The sequence below is a fragment of the Camelus ferus genome, chromosome 5 (genome assembly GCF_009834535.1).
Source record: "Camelus ferus isolate YT-003-E chromosome 5, BCGSAC_Cfer_1.0, whole genome shotgun sequence".
In the NCBI taxonomy this organism is placed as follows: domain Eukaryota; kingdom Metazoa; phylum Chordata; class Mammalia; order Artiodactyla; family Camelidae; genus Camelus; species Camelus ferus.
In genome coordinates this window covers 82,174,827-82,189,489 of record NC_045700.1, presented here as the reverse complement: position 1 = coordinate 82,189,489, position 14,663 = coordinate 82,174,827, and the positions used below count along the sequence as shown (strand labels likewise).

The 14,663-nt window shown below is 41.4% G+C and overlaps 1 long non-coding RNA gene across 1 annotated transcript in view; it reads right to left on the bottom strand.

Annotated features, from left to right (window-relative positions):
- Positions 1-1,248: 1,248 nt before the first annotated feature.
- LOC116663773 overlaps positions 1,249-14,663 on the bottom strand; it is a 212,305-nt gene continuing 198,890 nt past the window's right edge. The window contains exons 6-7 of the long non-coding RNA XR_004320102.1: positions 4,356-4,407; positions 1,249-2,127 (exon numbers count right to left, since the gene is read on the bottom strand). This is a non-coding gene — a long non-coding RNA (uncharacterized LOC116663773). The remainder of the gene's footprint in view (positions 2,128-4,355; positions 4,408-14,663) is intronic.

Below are 14,663 nucleotides of genomic sequence, written 5' to 3'. Positions count from 1 at the left end.
TGCACAAGACGCTGGAAATCCAAGGTCAGAGACAGATAGGGAAAACCCAAAGAACTTTCTCCACCCAAAGCTCCGGAACCATGAGCCCAGTCAGGCCGACTCTCCCCTTTGGCCCCGTGGCAAGGTGGGCCCTGGAGCTATGTCTTCAGTATCGGTCCCACTGGAACCTTCTGCAGAGATAACTGGCTGGGATTACTGGTTTGCACTGTCCAAACATACAGCTTCACTTTTTAAGTTTACATACCCTGTCTCGATACAACTTAATTTTAGCAACTGCCTTTTCGAAGCACCTACACCTGAAATTAAAATACTGAAGACCAGGCACACTCAAGCCATTCTCCGCTGAGCAGATGGGCCCCGCCGTACCCCGCCGTGGACCGCATGAAGCAACAGATTGTGCATCTCTTCACAAATCCTCAAATTAGAAATCTCAGAGCACCATGAATTGCAAGATGAAGTCTGTTTTCCCGAAAAGGAGATTTCTGTGCTGACCTGATGCCATCCTCTAAGCCTCCATCCCTCCGATGGGGCGCTGTGCAAATAGACAGGGCTTTATACTCTGTTTCATTAGCTATTGCTCACAACCATTCTAGCAATTCCGATGATGGTTATTTGTATTTTATGACCGCATTAACTTGCTCCTAACATGCCCTGAACAACGTCTTGGTGTCTGATTCCACACTAGTCCAACTAGAGACGGTGAGCGAGAACAGGGTCCCACTTCCTCCCTGAACAACCCTGCCCTGCCACAGGATTAGCCGTGGGCCAGACACCAGAACACCCATTGGCATTTGCAAGATCCAGGCGCATAGAATCTCTGTTTTGACGGCCTGTTAATCCCATCAATTAATAAGCAAGAGATGACCGTCTGAGGGCACCCGTCCAGGTGTCTCTGTTCTGGCAAAGGAGGAGACACACCTGGTCCAGCAGACAATGGGGAACTTGCTGAAAGGGCTGGAAAGCTCAGTTTCAGGGAGTAGCCTCTCTTAGTAAGGTGACTCAGACGTCCTTCTGTGGGTTTCTTAAGTCGAGAGACATTTGGAAGATCTAGAATCCTTGCCAATACATAAAATGTGGCATTTTTATTCACTGGAATGGTATTCAGAAGTTAAAAGCAATGAATCAACATGGAAAAATCCTCCAAACAAATAGTTGAGTAAAAATACAACTTGCAAAACAATGCATATAGTGCACCATTTGTGTAAAAAAAAGCACATGCACACACACATGAAACCTATTATATTTTCTACGTACACAAATATGCATGTGAAAACGATGAAAAAGTGACTTTTGTGCCTATCAGTCTGAATTCTGTTCAGGACGATTTAGAACGATTTTAGAACGATTCTAAGGATAAAGTGAATAAATATCTCAGGAAGTCCATTTTGGGGGACTAAGTCAACTGGCTAAATTTCAGCTTTAGTTTTAGGTATATACATCCAAAAATATATAAGAACATATATAATATACATTTATGTACAATTCTATATTCTATATTTATTATAGGTAATATATTTTACATGCTCTGTATGTAATTATTCTAAGAGCTAAAAGGATATATACTAAATTCATCATTGTGTTTGTATCTCAGGGAGAGATTTGAGCCAATTGTCAAAGAGACCATCCATGTAATTAGTGATCAATGGAATAATAAATAAAGAGAAAAAAGAATAAAATAGAACAGAATACTAATAGTAGCTAACATGTTCTGAATCCTCATTATCAGCCACTCTACTAAATGTTTTGCATGTTTTAATTCATTTAATCATCATGTTACTGAACCAAACTTGGGCCCCCTGCCTGTGAGCAGTAAAGCAATCTACTGACACTGAGTTGTGGTGAAGGAAAATAATACAGCGTTTACTGCAGGGCACCAAGCAAGGAGTCCAGACAGCTGATGCTCAAAAGGCCCAAACTCGCCAATGGCTTTCAGGGAAAGGTTTTCAAAGACAGGGTGAGGGAGAGGGTTGCAGGGTGCATGACTGGCTCCTGGACCTTCTTCTGATTGGGTGGTGGTGGAGGAAGTGGGAGTCACCATCGTCAGCCTTCTGGTTCCAACTGGTCTGGGGTCCACCTGCTTGTGGGCTTCATGCAATTAACTTCTTCACCTGGTGGGGGGTCCAGTCTCTGCAAAACAGCTCAAAGGATGTGGCTCAGAATATTATCTATAGTCCTTGGGGAGGAACAAAAGGTCCTTGAACTTGTTTAATAGATAAACTATTATTATTTGGTCTTGCTTAACCGTTTTCCTTTATTTCTGCATTTTCTCACTTCTTTGATTAAATTTATTCTTTAGTACTCAGGGAAGGCCGGAGTATTTCTACAAACAAGGGGCAGGCAGAGGACATGGAGAGGTCTGTCCAAGGAAGGCCCAGTAGGGTCCTGCTAAGTTATAATCACACAACCCAATGAGATAGTGCTACCATTTTATCCATTTTGTGGAAGAGGCAATCAATACCAAGGGGTTTTCTGCCCAAGACAGACAGATAACACTTGTAGGAGTCAGGGTGAGACCCAGGTAGACTGCTTCCAACCCTGTGTTTAATCACTATAATCTGAATGGCCGCTAAAACTCTAATCTGTCTCTTCAGAAGCCCTGCCAGTTCTCTTGGGAGACAGACCATTCCATCATCCGATTGCAAAGTTGTGGGAATGAATGCATCATGGGACTTGACTGTACTTCTGGAAAAAGACTAGGCTGTTTCTAGAAAAATGCTCTCAACCTGCTCCACTGTCATGTAGGAAATCAGAATCAAAGAAAACATTGCTTACAAGGCAGAGAGAGGCTGGCCTCCTAACATTCAGGGAGACTAGCTTCTCCTAAAATAATATATCAGGTCCATGAATTATTGAATGTTTTCAAGACAAAAAAAATTAAACTAGTACTTTCTTTTGCCTTTCAATGCATTTCAAAAATGACTCTGAAGATATTGACCTGACTTGTGTATTTGTTTTGTTTTTTTTTTTTCCCTCAAGGGGAAGGTTAAAACTTATGAAATACAGAGGCATATATTTGATTGGTAACTCAAAATGCAGTTTTTTAAATCTGACTCAAAGATGTAGCCAGAATAGGATTTCTTTTTTTATCCTTTTTGTGGAGAGGTTTTAGATCAAAGGTCAATTAGCTGCCTGGCAAAGATGCATCTATTTCCTGCCCCTCTCCAAACTCCAAAAAACAGACATAAAGAAACTTTTTCTAAAAAGCAATCAAGTCCAAAAGGCCAAGAGAACAAGAAGGATGGCAACAGTGGATGAGAGACTATATTAAAAGTTTGGAAGAACAAAGGCAAATCCAATAGAGGTCATCTTTGCTTGGAAAAGAGAACACAGAAGAAAAGCAGGTCCGTTCAGCCAGGGGCTCCCAGCAGGGAGACGGGCTGAAAGTCTGCATATGAGTTTGGAATCGATAGGAGTCCCCTCCTGGTACCACAAATCCCAGCGGTGTGATTATGGTAGAAATAGAACCTGAAGGTGAGGTGCACCAAGCACATGATGGTGGGGTGGCGAGGAGGGCAGGATTCAGGTCAAAACAGGAGGCAAAAGGAAAATCTACACTGGGTGGTAGGAGCCAGCCCTCAACCTCCAGTCCAGTATCTCTCAGGCAGAATTTTTCTCTGGAAAAATGAAAGTGTCTCTTGACAAAGATCTCCAAGACCTGACAAGTGTGGGATGAAGCGGAACGTCACCACAAAGCCATCCTCCAGTGGTGGACAAGCTCCAAGAGGCACAGACAGCTCACTGTACACTTTTAGCCTCATATTTCAATATGAATAGAAAACCAAGGGTCATCAGATATTTGCAAAAAGTCCTCTGTCTTGATGTAGAGAGACTAAATCAAATCAACAAGTGCACAAGGCACATGGCAGTGCTGAAAGGAGCCAGTGGCTCAGGAACCAGAAGGAACTGCAAAAATAAGCAAACATCTCCAGAGAGGTAAGAGAAAATGCTGCACCAGTGAAACACAAACAAATCGCTGAGAAAAGAGGCCAATCAGAGGAGAAGTAACGGTTCTTGAAAGTTAAAAATAAAATAACCAAAACAAAATATTGGACAGAAGAGTTAGAAGCTAAGAAATTTCTCAGAAATTCGAGCAAAAGATGGAAAACAAAATAAAAATGCTAAAATTGTATCAATACAAGAAACCCAATATTAGTTATTTTAGAAAGGAAGAACGAACGGATTCTGAGGAAGAAATGATCAAAGAACTAACTTAAATTTCCCAGCATGAAAGCTATGTCTCCAAGTTGTAGGGACACAGCACAGTGGCTTAAAACATCTGCACTGAGGCACATCTCATGAAGTTTTAGAAAACTAGGGACAAGAAGTTGTTTTTAAAAAATCAGCAGATCACATACCACATATTAAGGATGAAAATGATTCCGCAACAGCAACAGCGAAGTCTGGGATCTGAAAGACAACGGGAAAAGACTTTCAAAATTCATGAAGGTATGTATCTTTTTTCCAACATAAGTTTCTGTAGTCACTTTTCTTCTCTGTAAAACTGTTATGATGATAAAAAAAAAAAAAGCGTAAATATTTACAACCTACCTAGAACAGTGCCTGACACCTCATGTGTTCACTTCACTGTCTTTTTTTTGAACACATAAATAAATGGCACACTCTTGGAGGAAAATCTCTAGTGGAAAATGGAAGTGATATGTTTAAGTATTTAAAACCTATTTTGATGGGCAAATGATAGAGATGTTGAGGGATCTGAAGGTCTGTATGCAGCACAGCCTCTCCTCAGATCCTACGCTCTTCTGCCTCCCTGAAATCCCCACCGGGATGTCCAACAGTAAGGTGACCATAATATACCTGCCTAACAGGGATGCTTTGGAGAGTGAAAGGAAGCTGCTGACAACTAGGCAATGACAACAGGATAAACTGAGACTGCCCTAAGCCACTAGCATGTTGTTCCCTCTTAAATTTGCTTTTTCTAAAGGTATACCCAACATTGTTAGTGGAAGCCCCATCCTTCAGTTCCTCAACCCAAACTCTTCCAGTCATCCTTGACTCTCCTCTTCCCAACACCACCCACCCCCCCCACATCCAATCTATCAGCTAATCCAACCAGCTCTGCCTCCAAAAGTTGCCCCAAGCTCTGCCCTCACCCTCTCAGCCATGTTGCTGCAGTAGCATGGTTACTGCTTCCTTTCAGCCCAGCTCCTCTTCCATCACTACTCATTCCAGCAGCCACCAAGCTCTTTCTAAATCTGTATGATCTCAGATTTTGTTACTCCCCTGCCCAGAACCCTCCCAAGGATCCTGTCTCTCAGAGTGAAAGCTGAAGGCCTCGTTGGGCTCCAGACCACACACCATCCGTCCCTGCGCACGGATGTGTTTTGTGTTTTGTGTTTTCTCTACCTGCAGTCTTCACCCTCGAATGTCCTTAGGACACACTCCCTTGCCTAACTCCAGTTTTTTTGTGCGTATTTTTTTTTATTCAAACATCACATTCTTATATTACATGTTTTCACTGTAACACAATCACATCTCACGCAATCTACCTATTTATTTTGCTCATTGTGTTCCTCCCCCGAGGAGATGTCAGCTCTATGCAGACCGTGAATTTGGACTATTTTGTTCACTGCTGGGTACCTGCAACTAGGACTGCACTTCATTAAATATTCATTGAGTGAATAAAGTAAGAATATAAACATATTATTTAAAATATGAAGTTAATAGTAGAGGACACAGCTAGCAGAGGTGAAGGTAGTTGCTGCTGGAAGAGAGGGTGAGGGCAGGGCAAGATAGGATGGCTGTTTTTATCATGAGCATTCTTGTACTAGACTCTTAAAACCCAATTGTTAGTTTGCTTTTTTAAAGTAAATTAACCTTGTAAACGGAGGTGGATTAAGTCTTGGCAGCTTAAACGACCGGACTTGGTGCCGGCAATGCCCGGGTGTCCCACTCTTCAATTCCTCACGTTGCACAAAGCTCCCCACGGGCCCCACGCCCCCTCCCTGACGCCTGTAGAGGCAGCATCATGTGATGACTCCCCCACTGACCTGCCCACCTTACTGTTTCTATCACCAACAAAGCTCTCGGGACCTAAACCACCAGGGTAGCCGCCCAGAGTGCCTCAGTTTGCTGGGACTGACAGCACAAAGAACCACAGCGTGGGTGGCCTACGTTTCCCAAATTTATTTTCTTCACAGTCCTGGAGGCTGGAAGTCTGAGACCAAAGTTTCAGCAGGGCTGGTTTCTCCTGGGGCCTCTCGCCTTGGCTGGTAGAAGGACACCTTCTTCCCGGGTCTTCACATGGCCTTTTCTCTGTGTTTGTGTCCTCGTCTCTTCTCATAAAGACACCAGCCTACTGGATTCCGGCCCAGCCACATGGGCTCTCATTTTGCCTCAGTTTCCTCTTCAAAGTTCCTGTCTCCAAATATAGTCACATTCTGAGGTTCTGGGGGGGTTAGGACTTCAACATACGAATTTCAGCCTCATAACACAGAGCAACCCACTGAAAGTCTGTGAGGGTCATGACACGACGAGGAGAAACAGTGGGGTATCAAGATATTGTAAGGTTTTTCTATTTTTGTTCAAAATGCACTTAACCTATCAGAACCCCTTCAAGAGACAGAGAGGGAATTCATTGTATTATTCAGGAACTCCTTCTCCAGAGACCTGGAATCACTCTTTTGTTAAGAACTTTTGATCTAGAGGAGAGCAAAGGACATGTTATCAGGGCAGGACTTTTGACAATATGATCAACTTAATTTAAATGTTAAAATGATCACCCCTCTTGACCACTGTTGGTGGTCAGGCAAGAACTGGTCTGAAGAGGTAAATCTGCCACCAATTAAAAGAAACCATCTTGGTGCCATCTCACTGTGTGGCTTTTATTTTTACCTTTTTGTTTTTGCAACTAACCACGGACATAACTAACAGCAGGCCTTCAAAATAAGATTTCACAGGAGCCCAGGCATTTCATTTTCTCCCCATCCTTTCGTTAACTCTGAATCTTCCCCTCAGGCCATTTGGTTAGGTGTAGAATTAGGGAAAAACCAGTGAGGAGGTATCCCCTCGAAGAACACTGACAGACCTAGGGTTGGGGAATAATGAAAATCAAACTTGGCCAAAAATGGCTTTTCAGTATATTGAAAAGAGGATTGAATCCACCGTGGACCAAGAAATCCCCTCATCAAATCCAATCTTGATTTTTACCTGCGAGCTGATTAGTCCCACCTGTCACTCAGCCGTTTTATCTCCCCGGTTCAGCGTATGAGCAATTTTACTGCAGTTTGTCAATTTGGTGTCGGTCCCCCAAGCCCAGAATATTGTTCAAGGTGGCAAGAGTCAAAAGGAGAGCCACATAAATGCATTTTATTATTGCTATTAGCAGATATTGAAACCACGTTTTAAAAGCCTCGATTTCTTGAAGAGATTATAACTTTAACAGGAACAATGCAAAGATAACTAGGAAGAACTGACACTTCATAAAATCATTTTATTTTTATAGACCTCAAACAAGATAAAACTCAATTTGAAAATATAAGTAATTTTAAGGGTCTGGAGCCAAAATATTAACACATCTTTGTAGTCCTTGAATATCCTGAGAGTGAAACAAATTTGCAAAGATTCTTCAGAAGCAGATAAGTCACTCTGGAAAAAAATAAAATAATGGTTTTACGGTTTTCATTAGTATTGTGCCTTTGAAAATATTCCTTCACGTCTCCCTTGTGTTTTATCATAATATTTTTCTCTTGTTTGTTCTGCTCATACTGATTATTTTGATTTACGAACACAGCTAGAGAAGCTGGACGAGCCGAATGCCTTTCCATAGTAAAGACACTAAGTCTGTAAAACCACTGGGTGAGGAAAATAGATTTTTCAGACCAAGGTGCTGATTATAGTCTTGGTTTCGTAGAACAGTAAGGAATATAATGACCTCCCAGTTATCCTCTGTTGACAGGATATAATCAACATTTTCTCTCTCTTTTTTTTTTTTTTTGGTCTCCAGCGGAGCATTTATAAATGGTCACCCTATTTTAAATAAGTTATTATAAAATGAGAAATATTTATAGAACATTCCATTAGGAGAGAAAGTCATACCCATAGCACTAAAGTTTGTTTTTCTGTACATCGCATAGGGCTATCCCCAGCCTAATCTATCCCTTATGTTTTGAGATATGCTGTGCACTTCATACACGAATCTCTGTGAAATGCGCCTTCTAATATGGTTTGTCAATGCTAATAAAAAGTAGCCATCCAAAAGTATTATCATTTGGCATTCACTAACTGCACTGAGTAGCCAGGCTCAAGTTTAGAAAAGTATATCCTATTTACATGAATTCTCCTCCTTAAAAATCCCATTCAAAGGAAGATCTGTATCTTGTTTTTGACTTGAGGACTGGTAAAATGATTCAACATTAATCGTCAACATTTCAAGTGATTATGAGCTGCTAAGCATCCTATATTGTTGGTGCATACTGAACTTCACTGTGGCTGAGTTTTACAGATGAGAAACTGAGGAAGGAGAAACATTGCGAGTGCTTTGGTTAAAAATATGAGAACACATGACTAATATGGCTGACAAACAGGTCTATTTTTCTTCACATACAAAGCAGTGAAAATGTAATGCAGTCTACAGCTTGTGCATTGGTTCAGTCGTATCCTCAAGAATCTGTCTTTCTATCTCAGCATCTCAGCATGTTGGAATATTCTGCAGTGTTGTCTACGGGATGGCAGCTGTAGGGCTATGCATCAGATTTTCTGTGTGTATCAGTCAAGGCTGTTTGGGAAAACAGAAAACTCTGTAGGTATTTGAAATGGAAAAAGAATTTCAGTACTGGGAATTTAGTGCTTATGGAATTGTTAGGAGGGTGGTCTGGAAGAATGGAGGTCTGCATAGGTCATTGCTCACTCTGAGTCTGCAGCTAGCTTTCGGGATTAGGAAGCTGCAGGAACCACAGAAAATAACTGATCATGATTTGCACTGCTTATCATCAAAGCAGGTGATTCTAAAGAAAATGACCAGAAACCACCGCAAAAATTGTCTCCTCTGCTGAAGTCCATGTGTCCGCTCACTGCTGTCCAAGGACCAATAAAATGGCTTTAGCTTCTCTTCTGCTTTCCAGATCTCACATAAGTACTGGCTCTAAAGTGAATCTCTGATGGCAAGAAATCTGAGAAAAGTCATTCCCAGGCTTCCAGCCTCTTGCAGGACAGGGCATAGAATGGAGAAAATGGCACTGAGTCACCAATAGACAGTCACGCACAAGGCTACAAGGAGCAAGACCTACCAATGACCCCTATCCCTTTACCAGGAAAGTGAAAGCTCTGGTTTATAGTTCATTGTCCAAAACTGGATCACCCTGTGCCCTTCGGCTGCCAGGGAATCAAGAGCAAGCTGTCAGGGGTCCCTCAGCTTGTGTATTAGGACTATACAAATTATGTCCTGCTGAATGAGGAGGCACAAGCCACCCCCGCAGGTTGGCAGGTAGCTCCCTCAGTGTCTGAGCTCCCACTCTGGGGAGGTGAAAACCCCAGGGCTGCTTTGATTGAAGGTACAGTTTCAATACACTCACACAAAGGAAGTGAAATCACAGAATGTAATCCTTACAGATCCCAAAAATGGGGGCAGGGAGACAGGGACACAAGGCGCTGGGGAAAGGGCAGTCCTCCATCCCAGGTCGGGAGTGAGCAAGCAGGAGACACAAAGCGGGGCAGCAAGCACGGATCACCTACAAGGTGGGTGGGGCTTCACTCACTAACATTTCCTGGACTTAACTTTCAATGGTTATTTTAAAAGGTTCCCCAGGGAAAGGAAAGCAGAAACGTGTGGTGAGAATCCTAAACTCAGGTTCTTAATCTGCATGTCCAGATTCTGGGTGTGAGCAGGGCTGACCTACTCTAAAAAACCTAGGCATCCACTCAGAATGGCTATTTTCTCATCCCACATGCACTCGGCTTTCCTTGCTCTATAGTGAAGGCAAGAAAGAACCACACAGACAACCTTAAAAGAGAGATGGCAGCTTGAGACAATATATGTACGATTTTTTTAATTTACGAAGAACTTTTGCAAATGTAGACAACCAGAAAGCAAAAATCAGGAGTCACAATAGAAAAAATGAGCAAATATATAAACATCAAATTATAGGAGGGGAGGTGCATAAAGAGCACCATAAAGTATTAGAAAATTGTGAATTTAAACTAAGATATATCATATTGTAGTAGGGGTGTAGACTTGTGTGGTGATTCTAGGTGGCAAGCTCATGGTACTTGATTAGATCAAGTGTAGATTTACTTGTGAGCCAGCAGTTCTGCTCCCGAGTATATATTCCAAGGAAATTATCAAGCAGAGACACAGTGAGCACGTAGGAATATGGTTATTACAGCTCTGTTAATGCTGGTGGAAACTGGAGGCAGTGGATGGGTACAGTGTGCTGGTGTAAGACTATGGTGGACTAGGAAGCAGTTCGAAGAAACATGCATGAATCCAATAAATTCAGGAAAAGGTGAAAAATAAGTGAGAAACAGAATGAGATCTAGAATCAATGGCATTTGTAAAAACTAAAACGTGTGTAAGTAAGACATCATATACATTTGATGATAACACATTAGGATGGTTATGATGAGGTAAATAGGAAAGGAAATGGAGGGGAAAATAAATATATAAAACGGGAGGAGTCTTGCTTGGACCAAAGATGGTAATAAACCATGAACTGAGGGTGATATGGCTGATTTAATGCTGGGCAAGTGAGAGCAACAAAAAGGATCAAAAAGTCAACTGATTTAGAAAACGTGTGTGTGTGTGTTACAAACACAAACACCCATCCATGCCCTCATAGCAGTGTGTCCCCTAAGATGTTCTAATGCTGGCGTATAGGTTCTGAGAGTTATCTACACGCACATCTATCTTGGTGAACAGGGCTCCTTCCAAAGACGCCAGGAAACATGGGATGCCACACTGCAATCAACCAGGCAATCCTCGCAGGGTCTATGGAAGACAGATCAGCACGACACAAGACACATGGACACTTCGTGGGCAATAACTGTTGCCCTTTTTGTTGAAGATAATTAAGTGGCTCCTCTTACCAGGTCATGAGTGAAGCATCCCAAACTCCAGTGGGCAGCCATCAGTCACCAGGATTTTTCTACAAGGCCCTTTCAATTTTCTAAGAGGGTGTTGAGAAATAATGAGATCGTATCTACATAGGTTTCTCAGCCCTCTGCTTGCAAGGTTTCTTTTTTGCTTCAAAAGTGATCACGAAGCTCTCCCTTGCCTTCAATTAGGAGAAAGAGAAACCTGTCAGGTTCTGTGGACCAGCCTGCTCACCACTTCCCTGGGGGGTCAGTAGACACAGACTCCCTCTTTTATTTCAAGGGTGATTGGCAGTGATGACATCTAAGAACAATGATTCTTTTCTCAATTTAGATGCTGAGAGGTGGGTGTCTTCTCTTCTCAAACAGAAATATTCACTGCAGCCAGTATGCATAATTTATCATGACACAGGACAAGAGAGGAACATTTTGCTGAAGATGCCCTGCCTTTATCCACCCCTTCCTGATACATACAAGGTCTCCCTGGGGAATCAGAGGCCAATCCTAGTGGCACACGTTCTCCTGGTAGCAGTGGCTCAAGCTCATCTTTAGATTGCCACTTGACCAAAGGACAGCCAGGAGTGGGATGTTCCAAGGATTTCCTAGCAAATCCTCGAAATTTAGTGCCTGTGTGACTTTAGGTGAGCTACTTAGTATCCTTAAATGTCCGTTTACTTAAAAAAAAAATTGAAACATTTATAAGCACAGAGTTGCTGTGAGGGTAGCGTATTGGTATCTCATGAAGCCCTTGCTTGAGAGTCACAGCCAACTTCCACTTCCCCACATTAGGCCGGTCACTGGATTGGTGTGGAAAGTGCATTTCCTTGGGAAAAGAGGGCACACATCCACTCAAATACAGTGATTATAACCTATGTATTCTGTAGCCTCCTTTAGAATAGAGAAACCCACATCTAGTATCATCATCTTCATGTTATGTGGAAGTCATGTTAGACATCAATAGTATTTAGGCAAATGCAGCTCTCTATGTACACTCTGGTTTTTGCACCTTAAAGTTAATCTAAAATTACATCTTGCTATTGTGTTCTTCTATTTATTAAATATTCCTGTAAGCATTACTGGGAAGTTGCGCATATCCACACCCAGTAATTAAAAGGTAGGCTGTATTTTATGATCAATTTAACAGCACTTGAGAGTAATTTTGACTATTACCATGTTCGCCCCATGCACTGAATTCAGAACCTAAATCCTATTTAAGTCTCCACTTAACTGTTAGCATTCACAAGCCGGGGCTCTGCAGCCAATGGCTGGGATTAGAACCCTAACTCCACGCCGTACTATATAACACTGGGCGAGTTCTTTAAACTCTCCGAGGTCCACCATGTATAACGGTGATTTACATGGGTGCCTGACAACTTGCAAACAATAAATATTAGCTGCTCCTGTTGTCACTCCAGCTACTGCCCTATTATTATCGTTACTGTTCCTTTCTTTGTTTTATTAAAGTAAGAGTTGATTTACAGTGTGTTAGTCTCTGGTGTACAGCATAGTGATTCAGTTATACATATATATACATATTTTTTCATATTCTTTTTCATTATAGGCTATTACAAGATATTGAATACAGTTCCCTGTGCCACAAAGTAGAACCTTGTTGTTTATCTATTTTACATACAGTAATTCGTATCTGCCAATCCTAGACTCCTAATTTATTCCTCCCCTCCCTTCTCCTTTGGTAACCATAAGTTTATTTTCTTTTTTTTAAATTGAAATATAGTCAGTTTACAATGTTGTGTTAATCTCTGGTGTACAGCATAGTGATTCATTTATTTATATATGTATATATATTCCTTTTCATATTCTTTTTCATTATGGGCCATTACAAGGTACTGAATATAGCTCCCTGTGCTGTACAGTAGGACCTTGCTGTTTATCTATTTTATACACAGCACTGCATTTCTACAAATCCCAAACTCCCAATTTATCCCTCCTCAGCCCCCTCCCTGCCCTGGTGTCACTAATACCTAGCAATACTTAAATCACTCCAGACATCCTCTTGGAATCTCTAATCATGTTTCCTGACAAGCATGTGGCTTTTCTGTCCCCATTTATCATCAATAGCTATTTTTGCCCAAGTTCTGCTAAGTAGGAGGCATATTAAAATCTGAAGAATTGTTCTTTAAGTAATCTGGGCTGGGCACTGAATTGGAAGACATTGCCGTCACTGAACAAGAGACTAACAAAGAGTTAAGCCCTCCTTGTGTCCTCATTTTCACTTGGATGTGCCACAAATAAAAAATGAGCTGACACTCGGAAAAGACGAAGACACCATATTGTTGTCACTCCGCATCCCAGCACATCTGATGGCCCTCATGCTGTTCGGGCTGCTGAAGCCTTTGAAGTTCGAGAAGACCAGTTCCTGATCCCCCAGCTCTGGTAATTAAGACGTAGTGCAGCAAATCAAAAGAGACATGCCACCGAGTACCGAGTACCCACATTCCCTTCCTAGGGGTGGGGGTGAGGGGGAGAGGGAGGGAGGAAGAAGAAGGAGAAAAAGGAAAGCAAGCTTAAGTTGTGAGTCATAAATCAATTGGTTCTGCCCTTCGGTAGGAAAAGACCAGCTACTTCTCTATTACGACTTAATTCCACCTTGCATCCCCAAATCCATTTTTCTTCCGTTTTTCTGCTTTATGATCTTTGAGTTTCTTTTTCTTAAGACTAATTTTTCTTCTAAGAGGGGAGAGGAATGCCACCTCTTAAGAAGAAAACAAGATCTTATCATTTGTCTTCCTGCGGGGAAAATGGATGCGCTTTTCCGTCGTTCTTCTTTGTCATAAGCAATCGCTGTTGTGTCGTAAATTTAAAACAGGCTGTGCTTCTGAGGCCCCCATTCAAATCTGAGCAGGGGACATGTGGGATATAAAGGTTTATTAGTATAAATGGATAAATAATGAATGTTGAGTCCCGGGAACCTTGTGTTCCAGCTAGTTGGCTCCAATAACATGTCATAATATATTAAAAAAAATTCAACTAGGCAATATCTTCACAAAGATAAATTGATCTAAACTCTAATTGGAAAGGCATAGAAAACATATTGCCATCTTCATTTCTTTACAATAAATAATTTGGGTCTACGAATTCAACTGTGATTTATTTGTAAGTATATCATAATCATCAAAATGGGTGACAGACTTTTTTTTGGAAAACTCACTGTTGAATATATTCAGAATTAAAACTGGTTGACTCCATCAAAGATCTGCCTGAATATTATCTTAAGTGATACTTCCTTGTTGTTCTCCTTCTGGTCCCTGACCTTTCTCTTTTTACTGCAATATCATTTAAATGGAAAGTGTCACCACAAGTTGCACAGGGCTGCAAAATCCTCAGAGTGATCTTTAAAGTCAAAGGAAAATCTAACTTGACAAATAAAATTAAACCCCACCTCCTATTTTCCATAGAAGTTTTTCAAGAATGCCAAGATAACAGTTTTCAAATTTCAGATTTTTTAAATTATGGGACTGTCAACCAATTGTCAAAATAATAAGAAGGAGTAAATTTTTAAAGTAAGTATTCAGCATTCATTGGGTAAGATTTAAAATGACCCAATTGGTTTTCTTAATTTCTTTGTGCAAGATCCAAGATGAGCAAAAGGAAAAGGA